This window comes from Marmota monax, unplaced genomic scaffold, assembly GCF_021218885.2.
Source record: "Marmota monax isolate L192 unplaced genomic scaffold, Marmota_monax_Labrador192_F-V1.1 WCK01_AAM20220418_F8-fsc00037, whole genome shotgun sequence".
In the NCBI taxonomy this organism is placed as follows: domain Eukaryota; kingdom Metazoa; phylum Chordata; class Mammalia; order Rodentia; family Sciuridae; genus Marmota; species Marmota monax.
The window spans coordinates 486,914-501,812 of NW_026693245.1; positions in this window are offsets into that span (position 1 = coordinate 486,914).

A 14,899-nucleotide genomic window follows, 5' to 3' on the forward strand; every position below is an offset into this window, starting at 1 on the left:
ACCCTGGCTCCATCTTCAACCCAGCTCCTGATAAGCTCTCGGGGCTTCTCACTCTTGAGATAGTCTGCATTCTGTCTCCAGTGTGTATCTACCTCCCTGAAGAAATGCCTTTGTCTGGCTCATGCTCAAGTTCCCATCACATATGCCAAGGACCCCACTGCTCCTGAGTTGAGTTCCCTCTTTCCTCTAGGCTCTCCTGACAGAATGAAGCACCTGCAGTTGAGTTTTATTAGAAACACATGAAAGTGCTTTAGACTTAAAATGAGATAAGGCAATATATAATGCCCAAGTGTATTCCATCCATTTATTCAAGAATTAATAAAATATTATTTCATAAGAGCTAAGTTGCCCGTGAAATAGATATTAAGGTACTGTGGTTTAGATAAAAAATGTCCCCCAAAAGCTCGTATGTGGGACAGTGCAAGAAAGTTTAGAGGCAAAATAATTGGATTATGAAAGTTTTAGCCTAATTAGTAGATTGATTTATTGGTTAATACATTGGTTAATAATAGGAATTAGCTGGGTGGTAACTATAGGCAGGTAGGGTGTGGCTGGAGGAAATGGGTCATTGGGGCATATCTTTAGGATATCTAGATAGATAGATAGATAGACAGATAGATAGATAGATCAATCTATCTATTGATCTACACACACACACACACACACACACACACACCTTGGTGAGAGCAGAAGTTTTTCTCTCTCTGCTTCCTGGTTCCATGGCATGATCTACTTTCCTCCATCACACCTTCCCACCATGATATTCTGCCTCACCTTGGTCCCAGAGCAACCAATTTGGCCATCCATGAACTGAAAATTCTGAAACTGTGAGGCCCCAAATAAACTTTTTCTCCTCTAATTGTTCCTTCCAGGTATTTTGGTTACAGTAGTCAAAAAGGTGACTAAGACATAAAGTAATTCGCCTAAAGATCCAGATCTTAGAATAACTGCAACTGAGATAATTTAGCATTAGCTTGAGTTAATTTCATAATAAAAATAAGAATTTCCATGATTGTTTTATTTAAATCTATAAAAATTTTATTATATCTGGGTTCAAATATCATTAATCTTGACCATTGATGAAAACCAGATACACACTCAAAAAATTGTATTATTTCTCATCTGTATAGAAAATAAAAATGTATGTTTACATACAACATTTTCCCAATAGCTCATGAAATACTTTGTAATCTTGTTAGAAAGCATCAGCCAGTTCCTTAAATCATTTTTTTTTTTTTGCAGGGGTTGGGGGTAAGTACTGGGGATTAAACGCAAGGGCATTCAACCACTGAGCCACATCCACAGCCCTATTATGTATTTTATTTAGAGACAGGGTATCACTGAGTTGCTTAGTACCCTGCTGTTGCTGAGGCTTGGTTTTGAACTCATGGTTCTCCTGTCTCAGCCACCTTAGCCAATGGGATTACAGTTGTACACCACCATAGCCAGCTCAGTTTCTTAAACTTTGGTGTTAAAAATTAAATGGTACGCACTTTTCAAAGTTTGGATTTTAAATCTCTACCCGCAGTTCTAGAATCAGTCAGATAGATGCAGATCTTAGGTATCTGAATTTTTAAAAATATTCCATATAATTCTTCTACATAAGTGCAGTTAAGGTCACATTAAGAAACTGCTCAGTTTGATTTCACAGTATTCAATCAAGGATTCACCTAATAAATAAGACCTGCATCTTTCTGCTCAAAAGCCTTTAAGCAATTCTACCGCCCAAAACGTACATCTGTTTCTTTTCATGTTTTGTCAATGTCAACTATATAAACACTTGTTTTAACGTTTAAATAGGCATTAATTACCAAGTTTATATGCTCTTCTTGGGAGAGGATACTAAAGAGTTCTGATATTATTAAAAAAACATACATTTTCCGAATAATGTACAATGAAACGAGAATGTGCCTTCAGTGGTTAATGTCTTTGAATATTATGAAAATAGAACTTGAACACACTTCAAACAATGAGCCAGTATGCTAAAGAGCATGCTTTGGCAGAGAAGCCACCTCCCATAGTCCCTGACTCCATACAGAGGTTTTGCTCATGTCATAAGAGAGTATGACTCTGGCCCCACTGACTCTCAAGATCTCTAGCATCTGTGGTAGCCTGGACACACTTCCAGCGATACATATCAAAATCAGATAACTTGACCTTATATGCTCTTCAAACTATGGACAAAATAAATTTCACAGCAATTTATTTAGATGAGACAATAAACACATGGCATATAAACTCACAGTCCAAGGAAACAAGAAGCTAGAAAATGATACATATACTTCTTTTTTTTTCTTCTTTTTCTTTTTCTTCTTTGTCTTTTTCTTCCCCTGTAGTTCATAGAGAGTGAAAACCAGAGTGATTCCAATGAGACTTGATAACCACGTCTCATTTCCTTAGTCCTTGACTTCTGCTAAGAATCTGAGAACTCCATACCAACAGAAGCTGTTCGAACCTGATTGTTTTATGTTAATTTCTGTTTATGATTTCACATAATGTAAATAATCTCTTTGTTGAAATGTAACAAGAAACACGAGACTATACAGGTCAAATTAAAAGAGAAAAGCCTTCGGAATTAAAAAGATGACTGATTATATGATTGATGCATTTTTATATCCAAAATGCTATCAAAATCACTTTAAAAAGTATTTATTTACTCAAACTTATATATATATATATATATATATATATATATATATATATATACAGTTTGGGTAGGGAAAAACCATTCATTTTTTAGTTACATTTACTACAACCCTTTATTTTACTAATAGACCAAATTTTGGATGTGGTCATTTCAAGTAGAAAAATGATTTAGATGTACTAAGTCAACTATTTTTGTTTGCTTCAAGAATTTAAAACAATTCCCACTGGCAACACTGTATTTTGGTTCTTTATGCCTCTGGAAGAAACAATTTTAGAAGTGGCACTGGAGTGCTACAACCTTTAAAGTCTGTTCTGGTGTTTTGTTTCAGAGAAGAGGACATAATGATGAGTGCTGCCTTCAGTGAATGCAATCTTAATGGACATGCCTTGGAAGTATCATGATACCTCCTTGGGCATAGGGATCCTTCCTAGAGCTTCCAAATGTGGTCAAAGCTTAGAAAGTAGCACCAATGAAGCAGTCTCATTCAGCCTGAAAGCATAGCATGGTGTATTTGGTGTACTGAAGTAGCTGACCTGGGTTCAAATTCCACTAACTCCACTCTTCTGTAACGTTAAGAATGTATGTGATATTTGGTTGTCTCATCAGTTAAATAGACCAAAGTATGTTCCCCAACTCAGCATTTGTAAATCTGAAAATTGTGCACCAATTTTTTAAAAATTCCTTTACTTAATGAATAGCCATGTATACTCTATATATGCAAGTATGCATCTGCAAGATACTACAGAGAGGTATACTCCAGAAGTATCCTTCAGGCTTCTAGTTAGAATGTGTGACTGAGTTAGAATGGGCACATTTCTGTGCTAGGGCTATGTCTGTGTCAGAAGGAACTCCTGCTTGCCACGAATGGTCATGGACGGAAGTTGTCACTCTTCCAGAGCAGCATCAGTTAGCACTGGGCCAACAGCTGCACGGCAGTGATATCCACAGCAGTGAGCTCTCAGTGCAGCCATGTGGCCTGCTGAAACCATTGCCAGGACAGAGCAGGGTGTTCCCAGGGAGAGAGGGGTGTCACACAGTGGAGGAAATTACACACCTTTTTCTTTGTATCCTTTGCCTCTAGGGAAAATCTTAGAAAATATCCGTATTTCTCTTTTGGAGACTCCCTAAATTAAGTAAGTTAAAATGTGTCTTTTCTTTAGCATCAGCGATATAATAATATATGTTTAAGCTAAAACTAGATAAACACTTCATTTCATCTCTTATCATAAAAAAATTTATAAATTGTTTTGTGTTTCTGAACAAATGGGAAAAAATGTGAGAGCTTTAAGTCAATTCCTCTAAAGGAGCACACAATGCATTAAGCAATGTCCTAACATGATTACTGACTTTCTTCTACTTTTCTTTAAGATAGAAGTCAAAAATCACTGAATTTGTTCTTTAATTATCCAAGAAAATTAATGTGTGTACATACAAAAATATGTACATATGTAGTCAAGTTTATTTCAGATAAATAATAAATATACAGGGCTGTACATCTCAAAAGAACACAGAGGCAGAGCACTTGCCTAGCATGCTAAGATCCTGCTACCACTCTCACACACACAAAGTTATATAAGATTCCAGAAGAGGTAAAAACAAGGTAAAATTTTCTTTAGTGTGATAAAAGAGAAGCTGAATGACTTAAGAAAGAACTACATCAGAAGTGATTGCTAACCAAACTGTGCTCCCAGGAAGACCAGCATAATCATTTAATAGATTGCACAATTGTTACCATATTATCCCAATCCCATTCCTACCAAAAGCTCATTATTCAGCCCACTGGAGGAATTCATTTTACTGTAAATTCAGCATATATTTTGTAGAAGTTATTAATAGATAAGAATTATTTCAGCAATACATTTAATTTAACACTAAATTTTCTGGAACATTATGTATTAACAATTCCCATTATTTTAAGTCATTCTTTTCAGCTATTGAGCTATAGTTTAAATCTCAAATTTTATGGATGCCCCAGAAAGAAATCATTAAAATATATGGGCAATGGATATTTTTAGATTTTCATGAGAATAGCCACATATTGTTTTTTACATATTTTTTTACAACGTAGGTATATAAATTATGAAGGGAATAAACATAAATTTAGTAGGTTAGTCAGATGGGAGGTATATGATATTCTCTGGCTAATGAAATGTTGAGAATATATGTGGAGTTAGATTATCAATACTAGGAAGGTATTGAAACAACATGAGAGATTTTGGTGGCTAGATCTTAAGAGTGGTTATTAGAATGAAAGAAACTTGAATGCTTGGGTGTCACTGCTAGAATATACACCAGAACAAAAGAATGTCTGAATTGGGCTGGGTGTAAGTTTGCAAGTTTAATTATATACTATGTTGTGCACCTGAGATATTAGATCTGTTAGCTAACTCAGGTCAACATTAACAGCAGTGTTAAAAACACCTGAAGTGCACATTTTGATTTAAACTCACACTACAAGGAGTAAGTAGGAGAAAAACATTAAAAATAATAATAATAAAAGAAGGACTTGGAAATTGAGAATATTAACCTGGGAGAGCATTTCAGGGAGTGTTGAAAGAAACGTTCCAAAAGGGACATGGACTTTATGTTACCAAAAATGAGATTCAGACCTCAGAGGAGGTGTTTGTTGATTTAGGGAAACTTAAGGTGGTGCTGATAAAGAATCAAAAGGAAAGTTCTAGTAATAATAAAAAGGTAAAAATAAGACTCTAAGGTAATATTCTAAAGGAAAACAAGAGTCCACTTGTTGTGTCTATAAACTTTCTGCATTTCAACAAAAACTACAGTTTGCAAGCATGATTTTTTTTGTGAGAGTTCATAAATAGAAAATAAACAGAATTTTCTTTTATAATGAAGTGTTACACAGATGAAAGAAATTAAGCCATTAAATCTCTTTTTCACCATTTATAAAGCTGTAAGGACTGACTTGAGTTTGCATGACCAATTAATTGGGAATTGTCATATTTTAACACATTTCATCTAAAATATATAAAACAAAAATATATAAATGTATGTATTCCATTATCTCAAAAGAATTATTTTAGGTAAAAAGATACTCTGTCTTGTATTGTCAATTAAAGTTGAGTACTAAACTAATACATAATATTTTTAACATAAAGGCAATTGAAAAATGTCTGATTCAGCTTTGAAGGTGTGAATGTTAGAGCATCAAATGACAGTACAACAGCATTAGAGGGACATCTACTGAGCAAACAAGTTCTTCCTGTGGCAGCAAGTATAAAAGGAGAAAGAATTATTGTTTAAAATATAGAAAAAAAACCAAATTCTCCTAAATTTCCATAAGGAAATATAAGATATTTGAATTCAAGCAATCAGTTATTTTTTAATTGATTGTGACAGCACAACTAGTTCAACATGGATCTCCACTGCATTGACACATCACAAAATATACATTATTACCAAAGCATTCTGACGTGTTGACTCATGATCTGTTCCAGTTCTACAAAACTTTAAGTCTAGAGGAATATGACTTTAAGAATATAGCACAGTCCCCCATCTCTCTCTCTCTCTCTCTCTCTCTCTCTCTCTCTCTATATATATATATATATATATATATATATATATATATATATATAATTATTATATTATTATTATTACATGTGTTGATAAGATTTGAACATGCTTTTAAAAATTCTAATTCCATTTTGCGTTAATTTTGAGTTTTGTCTTACTACCTAGGAGATCAAATTTTCTCTTTTATGGTATGTTAATTTAAATTCAATTTGTTCTTTCACTCTTCCACCTACTCCTTGTAGTATAAGTTCTATTGAAATGACTTATGATTTCTACTAATGAAATGCCTTCGTGTATTATGATGTCTCTCTATATATATTTGCTTAGGAGATAGGTATATATTAATTTAGCAGGCAATAACACTGTGGTGATGTGAGCTTAATTGCATAACCTCATGTCACAAAAGCAGGATGAGTCATGAACCCTGACTTTGAAAATCAAGTTCAACACCCTTTCCAAAGCTCAGAAAAGCTGTATTATTTAAAGGCTGAATTTCCTTACTAGAATACTTGGCATTCTGTTGGTAGGAATTTAAACTAGTACAGTCATTACAGAAAAGAGGATGAGGTTCCTTTGCAGAATTACTCACAAAAGCCAAGAAATGAGAACACACTGTCCATCAACTCATGAATGAATAAAGAAAATATACACACAATGGAATACTAGTCATCCATAAAAAGGGCAAAATCCTGTTATGTGTGACAATATGGAGAACTGGATATTATTATGCTGAATAAAATAAGCCAAGCACAGAAACACAAGTACTACATGATCTCACTCACATAATATAAAAAGTTGATCTCAAAGAAATTGAGAATATAATGGTGGTAACCAGAATCCAGGGAAAGTAGGAGAGAAAAGAAAACAGTAAAAGTTCATCAATCCCTATTAATTTATACTTAGATAAGAGTAAGAAATTATGAAGCGTTAGTGCAAATTAGGGTGATTAGAGATAATGATAATAAACTATACATTTCAAAAAGCTAGAAGAAAGGATTGTACAACATGCATTCATTGTACAGATTACTGGGGTTCAGTGCAATGTTTTTATTTATGCATACTGAGAATATACTCAAGACAGGATTTTGAATGTTTTCAGCATAGAGAAGTGATAAATTTTCAGAATACAGAAATGTTTACCCTGACTTGAATATTACACAATGTGCATGTATCAAAACATCACACAGAACCCAATATATATGTAAAATTTTTGTAAAAACCACTTGGCTTGAGTCAAAAACAGAGTAGTGAGAATTTATCATTTAAAATAACATATCCTGATCTTGGGGCCATCATATACAGTCTCTAATTGGAGAATAAAATTGCCAAGTTTTTAAAAAATGTCATGTATGCTTATTTGATACTTTGTTTATATAATATTATCTTCAATATTTAAGGCTATTTTAGAATATTCTGATCACATTTTAGTTTTGCCATATGTTTATGGTAATTTCCATTTATGATGCTTTTATGTTTCTTATCAATAAAACAGATATTTTAAAGATGAACTTTGAATCAATAAAATCACAATCTTAATGACAGAACAATTTTTGTTTGAAAAGAAGTAGAATGAGAATTGCTCTTTGAATATTTTAACCAGTACAAAGTCAGAAATGCAGATACTTCTTCTAATGCTCTGGGAAACTTCTGCAGTTACATGTGTGTTGATAAGATTTGAACATGCTTTTAAAAATTCTAATTCCATTTTGCGTTAATTTTGAGTTTTGTCATACTACCTAGGAGATCAAATTTTCTATTTTATGGTATGTTAATTTAAATTCAATTTGTTCTTTCTTAATTTATTTCATCAGTGAGCAAGTTTTCAAGCAACATCTCTCATCAAATTTATGTTAGGGGATGACTTTTCCTCTTGGCCTAGATTTCCTTCTCAAGCTCTGTTGTGTGTTTTCAGGAGCAGACGAGATGCAAGATAAATGTTTACGATGATGTTGATGCTGCTGCTGACGGTACGTGAAAACTGATGAATCCTGCCAACAGGAATCATTGCACCTACATTGAAATCAAAAGAAAACTCAATGGAAGTGAGACAGAGAAGATGACTAAACGTGTTCAGAGTACTAAAGATTAACGTTCTTTAAACGGCACCATCCCATGCTTTCTGCAAGCCAATTTTGCTTTTCGTTATTTGAACATAGTGTGACAAAATAAACTCTTGAGTCTAAAAACATTTTAAACCTTTAATTTAAATAGTTTGAATAATGTGAAAGTACCTGATTGTCCTGCTTGTTCATAAAAGACCCTAATTTTATAGCTGTGCCTTATGAGATATTTTTTCTGTCTCCATTTAAACCAAGGAGATAAGAAAGCACCTCCTTAAAAATCTTTAACTGTAAATAATTTTAATTTCTAAAAATGTATCAATGAGTGAATGAAAGACTGACTTAATTAATTAATGTGTGTGCCTCTCAATACATTTTAAAATTGAGACAAATGAGTTGTTATATTATTAAATATAGATGATGTGGCTATGGTATTTCCAAAAGGAATAGGTATATTTTCTGTATTCTTTTAACTTTCTGCTAAGCTTGCTAGGAATTCAGGCAAGGCATAATGGGATACTCATATACAACATCTAATTTTTTGTGTGTCAAATTAAACCACAGACTCAAGTGTCTGCCAATGTGTTTCTGGAAGAATTCAGCATTGAAATCAGTAGACTTGCTAAATAGATTTCCCTCCCCTATGTGAACAAGCATCACCCAATCTCTGACCTTTGTTGAGTTTCTTCGTGTCAGGTACCAGAGATCATTCTTGTGCATAGTTTAGTTTATTTAAGAGTTTTAATCTTTCAACTACAACATAAGATATAGCTAAAGAGCTAAACCTAACTGAATGGCCCCAACTCCCATCTGCATTTACCTTTCTGAAACCCAGAGTATACTGATTAGGAATATTCCTTTTAAAAATGAAATGAAGTACTTAACAAAGGGTGGGGGTCAAGACAGAAGGCCAAAAAAGAGCACCAATTAGTAGAATCATGTATTTTAATTTTCTATATTAATAAGAAGTAGTTGGTTGGTATAGAACAAACTTACATTCACAATAAGTTACACATGTATTTTTCACATCAATCATATTTAAGTCACTGACTCCTCTTGGAGGCTGGGAGAATATAAATATGCCCAATATGTTTTTTCTAGAGATGCAGTATTTTGGTTTTTAAATAGAAGATGTTGCTTTCTTTCTGTAACAAGCCTTACTATTGACAGTTTTGTTGCTTGATTAAGCTACTATGATCTCATATTATAGTATTTTCTAAATATTTCAAAGGACTGTTAATTAAACTTTATAATTTAAATGATCTTTAATATTTGTTTGAAAAGGTAAACAATCCAGAAATTTCCTTGTAATTTTGCATTTTACAGAACAAAAATGTGAAATTCAGCTCACCAAAGACAGGCAGGAAAGAAAGAATCTAGGCTCCTGGATATCACAACCTGCCTTTCTAGCCTTTAAACTACATCCAGCATGAGGAAGAGATGTGATTCCCTTGAAATCGTGCCAGTGTGGAGCAGGTCTCTCTTCAGCAGTCTGGGTCAGGGTGGTTGCTGATTTTCACAGGCTGCATTCAGATGAGGCCGTTGGTCTGAACTCAGCTTTGTTTCTAGGAGCTCAAAATTTTCATGCACTTATCCTTTTTATTTTTTTTTCTGCCTGTCTTATTTCCATGGAAATGCATCCCTCTTGGAAAATGCAAAGCCATCATGTGCTCCATGCAGAATCAGGGTGTTACATTTGGAGTCAATTGAGAGGTGAATATGTCCTAAAATATCAATGTGAGCAGGTCCTGGAAAGGACAGAGAGAGATGCACATGAAAGGTACAATATCCACTTTTTTTTTTAATCATATCCAGAGAGGTTATAGGCATTCTGTTCATCTGCAGGAAATACAAGATTACTCTTGTATTAATTTCTTAATCCAGACAGGGGGAATAACATAAAATGTGTACAAATACAAATAAGTTTCTGTGGTTTAACCACATGTTTATTTAATATGTTCCCAGAAATTATAGAGATGTATCTTTTAGCCTTCTACATTTAATGAAGTTATTATAAACTATAGACTATCAATTTCTCAACCAGGATATATAATTTCAAGAAAAATATTTCCTAGATGGGTTGGTGTTTCTACTCCCCCACACACCTATTTCTGAAATACAATTTGAACAATAACTTAAGGAACAAAATTTTCATAAAAAGTAAAAAAAAAAAATCTTGCAATCATGTTATATGACAGTAACATATTTTGCATTTCTCTGTATAAAATGCTGATTCTTAAGGAAGAACTTATTTTAGGAATGTTTCCTCAGTTTTCATTCTTGATATATTATGGTTATATATCAACAAATTTTATTCCCATTATTAATAGAACTTATTAAACCTCAGAAAAATCATCCAGTTTTGAAGAGATGCTTGTATATAGTCATGAGATCATTGTTTACTGTGTAATCACCTCTTTTTAAAAAAAAAAAAATTTAAATCAAAGTACTATGAGAACAGTTTCCTAAAATATTATTCCCTCAGTTTGCTTACTACATACTTTATTTAATAAATCATAAACATAAGAAATTATAAAGAATATATGTGTGATAGGATAAACAAATGAGAATATACCAGGGAAATTTATTCTTCCAAAGCCTTGTCACATTAAAAATTCTATCCATGTAGAACAGAGAGCAAAAATATTTAGGAAATAAAATGTGCTGCCTAGCCCAAACACAAAAGATGAAATGTATTTTTGCACAAATGACTTTAGAGTTTCATATTTCCAGGGGGAAGGGAAGGCAAAGTTATCAATAAAACAAGAAAGAAATAATAACTGGAGTTTTTAATACAAAGAAAAAAAGAAAACTTTTATTACAAACTAATGATAAATGTGCAGTTGAATCCTAATGACAAAATGAGGCAATAAAATTGTAACAAAGAACAAATATTGAAATTTTCAATATTTGTTTTAAATATTGAATTTAAAAATATTGTTTTAATAAGAGAATAGAGATGTTCCTCTGGGGAAGAAATGGTAAATCACAGTCAGAATCATAACCTAAGTTGGTTAAGGCTAAAAACTGCAATAAGCACTACTAAAAGTACTAAAAGGTACAGCCAGGCAGTAAGAAATTTCAACTAAGAAGAGCTTTAGAGATAAGTTCTAAATATTTTATCTTTATTAAGACAACATACTTTATAAGCACATGCTTTTTCATCTCATATCAGTCAAAAGTACAATTTTTAATTATATATACAAGATGGACAATATATTTTGATATCCCTATACACAATGAAATAATTACTACAATGAAGCAAATTAACTCTATCCATCACATTCCTTAGGCACCTATGTGGGTGGGTGGGTATGTAAAAGCACCTAAGAAATACTCTGTGATTTTTTTAGTGTACAACATTATTGTCTATATCCTGCATGATATTAGGCCTCAAGTTTGACTTTTTGACCTACTTATTCCCATTTCCCTGATCTACCTAACCTACCTGCCACCATTCTACTCTCTGCTTCTCTGGGTTCAACTCTTTATATTCCTTTAAGTCCAATAATAGAAGCAGAGAATAGAACATTAGTTATCAGGGTCTGGGGCAGAGTTGTGTAGGTTAAAGAACATAAAATTTCAGTAAGATAGGAGAAAAACTTCAAAAGACCTATTGTAGGACACAGTGACTATAGTTAGTAACAATGTATCATATTCTTGAAAATCTGTAGATTGTGTTCTCACTGCAAAAGACATTCTAACTATATGAGGTAATGTACATGTTAACTTGCTTCTAGATTCAAGACCCCACTTATTTGTGTCTTGAAAACTCTACAGTAAATAGTAGGCATGTGTCTAATTCAATTTCAATTTTCTATATCAATAGCTGTTTTAGCATTTCAAATACAATGATAAAAAGGAATTTCAAAAATTCCAATTTTAATTCTCTCTTAAACATTACTTTCCACAAGTAGAAAACCCAAACTTTACTTGTTTGCTTTTCCCTAATAATGTGGTTATTTGTGTAATAGACCTAGATGTTTCTGAAAGAAATAAGGGGAAAATATTGTTAGAATTTTTCAAAATCCTCAAATCATTCTGGAGTGTTGCTTTGGTCTTCAATTCTACATTTCACTATCTATGATTCTTATTTGTATAACCTAAGTTATGAGCACACCCTTTTATTTAACCTTTCTACATTTTCTTCTTGAGCAAGCCAAAGCTGCATATAAAGATAAAAATTCTTCCTCCTCGCTATAATTGATTCTAGAATGGAGGCTAGTATTGAGAAAACATATTCCTTTATCTTCTTAAGATATTTTATGGGAAATTTTAGTTCACAGAAAGTGAAAGCTTTCACATATTTTATAAGTCATCCATTCTAAGACTCAAATCTAATTAAAAATTCATCTTTCACATGACTACAATGATAAATTGAAGGACTCCACTTAATACTTTTTTAATTAGACTCTCTTTGATCAATTTCTAGAATCTATATTTATGGTAAAAACCAAAAATGGCTCTTTACTCACTCTAATCAGGCCAGATCTTAAAAACCTATTCTAACTAAATTATTTCATTCTGAAAGTATGAAAACATAGATGGAATAATGCTAAACTGGCAAATTTGTGAACCTACAGGTAATTAATGTCAGAACATGAACTCAAGGTTCCTGATCGCTAGCCAAGTGCTCTTTCCTAAAGAAGAATGAGAGACTGTGTATTAAAATTCATTGGTGGAATCTTCCTTATTATGTATTTTGCTCCATATCTCATCTGATAGTATACAGTCACTTAATCTCAATTCTGCCATATTCTTCCTATAGTAATTATAAACTCCTTATCTATAGACACTGCATTCTTGAGCTTGGCTCTGGATCAGGAAATATAGGGCTTTCCATTGCGGTTGGTGTTGGATTACCTGTGCCTGTTTCTTTCTTTCTTTTTTTTTTTAATTTTGTTAAATTGATTTAAAAAAAATAAATAACAACAGAATGCATTGCAATTCTTATTATACATATATAGCACAATTTTTCATATCTCTGTTTGTATATAAAGTATGTTGACACCAATTCGTGTCTTCATACATGTACTTTGGATAATGATGTCCACCACATTCCACCATCCTTGCTAATCCCCTGCCCCCTCCCTTTCCCTTCCACCCCTCCTCTGCCCTAGTGGAGAGCATGGGAGGAATAGCTGAACATGTGCCTGTTTCTAACACCCTCCTGACCTTCTGACAGGAGTTGCTCCCTGATTTAACTCATTTCCATGAAAAAAATATTAAAAGAAAAAATATCAACTGAACACTTGATAAACAATACACCTTGAGCCAGGCAAGCATGTATGGTTATATTTCATGAATATTCAAAGGGTCTGGCTTGGGTATGACCAGGGAGCTGCATAAACTCTTCTTGGCATTGTCAATGTGATAGTTAATTTTATGTGCCAACTTTACTGAGCCTTGAGGTTCCCAGATATTTGCTCAAACATTAATTTGGGTGTGTCTGTGAGGGTATTTTTGGATGAGATTAAAATCTGAATCAGGAGACTGTGTATAGCAGATTACCTTCCCTAGTGCAGGCAGACCTCCTCCAATCAAGTTGAAGATCTAAACAGAACAGAAAAACCTGAGTAAGGGGAACCCCTCCTGCTGGCTGCCTTCTGTGGGATGTCTAAGTTCTTCTATGTTCCAATGGAAATGGTTCTTCCTGAATCATGAGATTCCTGTTTTCAGACTGGAACAAAATCACAGGCTTTCTTGAGTTTATGGTTTTCCTCCATAAGATCCTGAGCCAATTCCATACAATAAATTCTTTCTCTCTCTCTCTCTCTCTCTCTCTCTCTCTCTCTCTCACACACACACACACACACACACACACACACACACCCTATTGGTTCTTTTTCTCTAAAAAACACTGAATAATATAATAAGGAGGACAAAGTTATATCACATGCTCTGCTTTTATCTAAGCGAGATTGCCAGTACATGTCACAAAACTTGGAATTTTTAATTCTTGCCTCATGACTTATTTTTGTACACTCATGACACTTTAAACAGTTGTTTTATGTCACTTAAGCTTTTCCTAATATTTCCTGCTGGTCTTCTGCATGGAAGGGTGATCCTGGGAACAAGCACCAAGTTTAATTCATTTCTTTAATAAACCTACAGTGTCCACAACAAGCATTGATAATAGAAGGTTCTTAGTTATTGTTTGAATGAAGTAATCATTCAAAAAATCTATAAATCAGCAATCTCAAACAGTAATCTTAATAATTATTAAAAGGATCTCAGTTACCAATTGAATGACTATTTTATTTAAAAAATAACTTGCCTTCAAGCAAATTTTATTGTTTGCACTCAAACGATGGATCATAAAACTCTTAGTCTAAAATTTATGTGCTTCCTCATGGAATGTGGACATACAGTATTTTATTATTTTGATTATTTTTCTGACACCTGTTATATTAACATCTCCTTTATAGAAAAGTATTAGTAAATATTAGATATATTCATGTATGTATAAAAATCCCAAGGACAGATAATTCAGGAAGAATAGATCTGGTTAAATCTACTTTTAACTTCCATTCTGAAAGTCACCTCATATTTCAATATGGCTGTTGAAGCTCCTGCCATCAGTTTTGTTTTAAAGGCCAAAGAATAAAAGTTTAAAAATCTCCTCCCAAAGGAATGCGTTAATCTTAATAGCACTTCT